At 39.5% G+C, this 6,382-nt stretch overlaps 1 pseudogene; it reads left to right on the top strand.

Annotated features, from left to right (window-relative positions):
- Positions 1–985: 985 nt before the first annotated feature.
- Positions 986–1,634, top strand: LOC116015923 (annotated as a pseudogene).
- The last annotated feature ends 4,748 nt before the right edge of the window (positions 1,635–6,382 follow it).

The raw sequence follows: 6,382 nt of genomic DNA, 5'->3' as shown, positions 1-6,382 counted from the left end.
GTGAGCTTTGGCGGTGAAGGGGATGCAAGGGGTTGATTGACAGCCAATATGACTTTATGGTCGTTCTTGGTGCTTGTTATCACCAAGTTCCTTTGTCCATCGAACCATTGATCTAGAAATTGCACCATTTTGAACCGTGTTGAGATTACGTCAAAATTGAGAAGATCGCTGCAAAAAAAAATAACAATACTAATAAAATAATAATGATGATAATTAAAGTTATTATAATCATTACTGTTAGGGAAAATATAATATCAATTAATAATATTATTACTAAAAACAAAAACAAAAAAAATCAAAAAAAAGAAACAAAAGAAAAAAAAAACGAAAAGAAACAGAAATAAAAAAAAAAGCAAAAAAGAAACAAAACAAAAAAAAACGTAAAAGCAAAACAGAAAGAAAAAGAAAGAAGCAAAAAAAAACGTAAAATCAAAACTGAAAAAAAGAAGGGGAAACAAAAACGTCCAGTATATGTTATGTATATAATAGATTAATAGGCATTAAAAGTGAAAGTGGTGAGGTCATATTTTAGTGTGTGCTTCATTCCCCAATAAAGCATCACCTGAAGGCTCTGTAGTGGTTCAGAGTTTGAGGTCCCTCTTTTCAAGCTTTGGTGGGTTTTATCTCCAGTCCTTGTCTGAGTTCTTTTCCAGTAAACCAAGAGATCCACAAACGAGGCTTTCCCTTCATCACGGCAAGGTCGACCTCTGGTAGCACCAGCTTGCGCCGGCGTCAATGGCAAATAGCTCTAGGCAACGACCCAGCTAACGTAGTGGCGTAAACCCCAACAATCTCGGAGGCAAATGGCGAAGCATTCTAGTAATCTGAACGGCGGAACTGAGAAGAACCCCACGGCGGCGACGGTTGCGTAGCAGTCTCTGATCCATTATCTAGCAGCTTCACCAGGAGAGATGCGTTGACCTCCAATATTGATAGTAGAGAACAGAGCTTGGCAGAGGGCTTTAGCTACAGATAAAAAAGGCCTATGCAACAGCTCACTCGTTTGGGATAGCTGACGGAATCCACCATCATGCCGAAGAAGCACCGCGCCATCGACGGCGTTGGGGCGTCCTCGATCCTCGAGCTCAAGGCGCAGCTCTACAAGTCCCAGGAGGAGTCCAAACGCCTCTCCAAGGAAACGGTCACCACCGCCGACGCGCAATAATCCCACCTTCAAGTCCACCGCGCCAAGAGTAAAATTTATGCCCACGCCCCCTTCGCTGCAAAGAACTCCGGCGTCGATGCTCGAGTCGCCAAGGACAAGCCTGAGCAGAAAGCCATCAGAGGATGGGCTACGAGCTATGCTGCCTTGGAGAGAATGGCGGAGTTATATGATAAGCTAGTGAGAGGAGAGCTTTCTGATGAAGAAGATCAAGAGAAGTATTGTGTTGATTTCCTTCGCAAAGGCCTAGAGCAAGAAGAGCCAAAACAGATCCTCTACATACAATCCAGGCGAGGGGCTCCAGCGACCCAGCGAACGCGGCGGTGTCAACGGTTGGGCAGTCCAACGAGAAACTCCGTCAACAACGGAAATCCATCTACTCCGAGTAGAAACCCACTCTCGGGCTGCATCAATGATACCGCGCTCCGGTGGTTGTTCTACTCGGCAAACTTCCCGTTGCTCTTCGTTGTAGCAGTTTGACGGTGGAGAATGAAAGATTTCGATAGTCTGTTGAGTGATTTCTTGTTGTTCTTGAATGTTGTTCTTCTTGTTCCTACGGATGAGATACACATGGGGAAGATGAAAATAAAAAAAAACGTAAGTAATTTACCTGATTGATTGAGAAGCGAATCGCAAATGCTCTTCCTTGCTCTCCCTTGATTTCTGTTTCTTTGATTGTCGTGGGTTTGGGGATATTGAGGTGCTAGTTATAGTGCTCGGAGAAGGGATTGTAGTTGGAGTTGGATTGAAACTCTACTACCTAATATGATGGAGATAAAGCTTCTGCAGCCAGTTGTGCCGCTGGAATCACGCATGATCTTGGTTCTTACTGGAATTAGGATTTACATGCTTACTTTTAAAAAAAAAAAGGATTTACGTGCAGAGAGGTATTGAACTTTGACTTGAGTTTGAGACATCTGAGGAGATCAAGTTGAGTTGGGCTCATGAAATGTTGGGCTCATCAAATGTTTAAGCATATAATTTGGTTCACAGAGCTAAAATACACCACGATCTTTTGTAATTAAAGTGATTAGAGATGGGCCTGAATATGAAGTCTGTTTTGAGCATCAAGCTTAATGGGTTTAATTAAAGTTCGATCAATTATTTGATCCATTGACCAAAGTTGTGTCAAATTTTAACGTTTCGAGACTTCCTCGCTCCAAGCACATCAAGCAGCATGTCCCGACAAGTCTCGAGGGGACAATTTGTAGACACAGAAAATTTGAGCTCGAAAATGGACCGATTAAATTATTATTGGGCCTAATGTTGAGATTGATTATTGGACCAATTTAATTAATTGGGTCATGATGATTAAATTAATTTAATTAGCCCAATTAAATTGATGTTGGGTAATTGAATTAATGGGCCAAGCCCGATTCATATTTGAATTTAATAATAATTATCATTATAATTTAAATATAATTTTATTATATTTGAATTTAATAATTATAATTAATTTGAATTTGAATTAGATGATAGAGTTTTGAACCTGGACTTGATTATGACAATGTTCATTCCCTTAATTAATTAATTAATTATTTAATTAATTAATTAAGGAGTTTGTTGAGGGAAGTTGGTTGCACACTCCACTATAAATAGAGCCCCTCATTTCACATTTAAAACACACCTTGAAGATTGAAGACTTGAGAGCATTGAAGGCATTCTGAAGCAGTTAGAGGCTTGAAGTATTTTGACGGCTCTAGTTGAGTATCACGCCCTTGAATCCCGGAAGGCTACACCACTTGAATCCCAGAAAGCTACACCATTTGAATCCCGGAAGTTACGTCAATTGAATCCCGGAGGCTACGCTGTTTGAATCCTGGAGGCTACGCCACTTGAAACCCGGAGGCACTTCAGTAGAACACGTCAGTGAAGAATCAGAGGACTATAGAGAGATTTTGTACCTGCACCTTCAATTATACGTACACTATAACCCGATATTGTGAATATATACAATTTCAAATTTTTTGTGTTTACAGGCGGTGAAGACAGCAGCTGTCACGACGCTCTAGGCTTGGCAATTAGTATACTGCGGCGCGACTGCTGCCGATGAGGCGTCATCCGCAACGAATGCTGCACCGGCTCAGCCACAGTAGACGGTGTTGCAATGCTACTTCGACACCAACTACTACACCGCCACTATGAAGGCTGCTTACGGTGCAGTTTTGCTCACGCCGGAGGGGACATTTGTAGCGGCCTGTGCGGGACCACTGCTGGATTGTTTCTCTCCATTGATGCCTGTGCGGGACCACTCCATCTCGCTTGCAAGGAGGCCCTCTCGTGGATACATGACAGAGGTTTGCTGTCCATAGCAGTTTACACGGATTGTTCCCAGCTACGCTCTTTACTCTCACCGGCAACATTTGTTCTATCACACGCAGGTTTTGCCATTTAGGCGTGCAAGGCGTATATTTCCTCACTTAATAATTGTGTGTTTGGTTTAGTTTCTAGATCAGTACTTTGTACTGGGACTTTATCCCTCCTGACTCTGTTTCTGCTCTTTTGGTTTAATCAAATTGGTTACCTGCTTTCAAAAAATATTAAACTAGTGTTATCATGAACTTAAATAAAGAATTAGAAAAATAAAAAGTTGTAGAATATAAAAGTATAGTTGAACTTTGCATATATTTGATTAAGTATGTATTTTCTTTATATAAAAAAATGAAAAATAAAATTTTGCATCGTTGCATAGTCTCTAATCACGTATGATGGGTTCTAGGGGTACGGCTCAAAGAATAATTAAAGTGAAATGTGGGTTTAGCCAAGGGGAATCCGATTAGGAAAGTGAAAGTTGGCATTTTTTATGGAAAGAGGTCTAAGGACATGTTTGACAGCGCGGTATGGAGCTAAATCCAAGAAAACGAACGACGGGAAGGAGTGATCGGCCTAAGTTGTGGGAGCGTTTACCAGCGACCCCAACATTGGATCTCGGTTTGCCAGTGAGTGGCGGACCACTCCTTGGTCCACGACCATGGCGCCTATTCGCCCCTCGCTAGCTTGCCTTGGGGCGTTTGTCGGTGACTGGGGGGCCGCGGCTTAGTTCGGTTAATTGGCTATGGTAGATCACCCGGGTGAGTGGAAGGCTATTCATCAAAGGAGGCAGACCGCTTAGGCAAGCCTTACGGTGAATTGGTAGGGTGAGGTTATGTGCGCGATCTCCTGGCAGTTAGCAAGAACCCTAAACGTGCTCTACGACATAGCACACGAAGAAATGTTTGGTGAGAAAACACAACACCTAGTGGAACACACATGACGAAAGAAGACGAAGCATTGTGGTTCGCGCACCTATCCACGACATGCGGCCCTGAGAGTAATATAAAAGGCAGAGGGTGTCTCGTTCAAACCATCATCATTAGCTCTTCTTTTCTCTTAACTTATCCTTAGTCAACGGTGCAATACGTAAGTTGTCTTTGCGATTCGTCAACGGTGCAATACGTAAGTTGTCTTTGCGATTCGCTAGTTAGCAGTGGTAGTCCATCTAAGGGTGTAAACGAATCGAATCGAGTCAAATATCTTATTATTCTATTCGAATTCGACTATATTGATTAATATTCGTATTCGTATCTATTTAATATTCAAATTCCAAATTTGATTCGTATTCGGTTCGACCACTTTATTTGAATATATTCAATCCGACTCAAATATTCGAATTTGAAATACCCAAATTAATTTTTTTCCAAATTTTTCAGTAAATTAAGATAAAATGTAATAAAAATTCAATATTTATATATTAATACTATAATATATAAATTTAAAATATATTGTAAATAAAACTAACAAATAAATAAATAATAATATTTAAACAAAATAAAAATAATAACAAAAAAATTTAAGTTGCACTGCCGCTGGAAGTAGCAGCGCCGAGGTACTGGAAGTTGCCGTCCTCTATAGCCGGAAGTTGTCGCGCTGCTGCCGTCCTCTCGAAGAAGCTACAAAATAAAACAAAGAAGTGTCGTATTCATCCTCTGCCGCTGCTGCCGTTTGAATTTGGAAGTCCACTTTCAATGCTACATTGTTGTGACCATTATTGTCTAAACCTCGGAGGTACGAAGATGGATGGAAGTAAGCGGAGCCGCGATGGTCACCAATCTCCACTCTTCAGACTGGCAGAGATTAAGGGTGTTAGACATGTATTCCATAGGAGTTGACATTTATTGTTTTGGACATTGATTTCTTATTAAATAAATATAACAAATAAATGTTTTATTTATTTTATTTTGGCTGAATTAATATTTGATATTATTCCGTACAATCTTTTTAATTCTTCATTCTTAAAGATTTAAGAATACGAGTGACGAAAAATTAATAAATGAAGTATTGTAAAAATGTTTCTAGTCATAGGAATTCTAATTGGGCATTAGAATTCCGATAAGACAAGCACATTGTCCTTCTTATGGTGAGTCTCATGCCATTCTGTATGAGATACAGAGAGTGGACATGTGGATGATTATTAGAGAACAAGTTAATGAACAATGACTGACTACAACGTACCGCATGGTGTTTACCTACGTGTCATCGATATGTTGTATGTTACAAGTATGCAATAATCATTTGACTTGAGACGACATGGTTTTCTCGTACGTATGGTCGACTAGTTTTTGTCAGTTTTTGTCAGTATGTGTCTTTTATTCCTTAAGGGACTATAAGTGTACTTAGTGGCCTAGTTCAGTATTGTACCGAGACATGTGTGTATTCAATAGAGGATCCGCCGCCTTGAGGTAACAAGGTCGTTTTAGTCTATTCAATAATCTTACAACAAGAATCTCTAGCAAGAGTATAATGAAGTTGGACTTCAAGTTAAGAATATTGAATAGATATATTGACCAGGTTTATGGGTTTGACCAAGTTTGACAATGACCTTTACCTGGTTTAGAACAAGTGTTGTGTGGAAGGAATTTTGCATAATATTTGTAACGAAAAAGTTCATTATAATATATTTATGTATATTCATTGTCAACTAGGTAGTCATGACATACTGCTAGGTGTCACTCATGACTTATGAGTTATTTAATAATGAGTTACTCCGTATTAAATATTACTCGTTGTTAGTTCGACTATGAACCTAGAAAGTCACACCTTAATGGTTCGTGGTAATGTTGAAAACTTTAAAAGAAATTGATAAAGAATTATCAATATTAAATTAATACATTAATAGTTGATTAATGAATTAATTTAGAGAAAATTGCCATTTTGGTCCAATGACTATTGTAGTAGTGTTAA

Source organism: Ipomoea triloba, chromosome 4 (genome assembly GCF_003576645.1).
Source record: "Ipomoea triloba cultivar NCNSP0323 chromosome 4, ASM357664v1".
Classification (NCBI taxonomy): Eukaryota; Viridiplantae; Streptophyta; class Magnoliopsida; order Solanales; family Convolvulaceae; genus Ipomoea; species Ipomoea triloba.
This window is presented reverse-complemented; position numbering and strand designations above follow the sequence as displayed.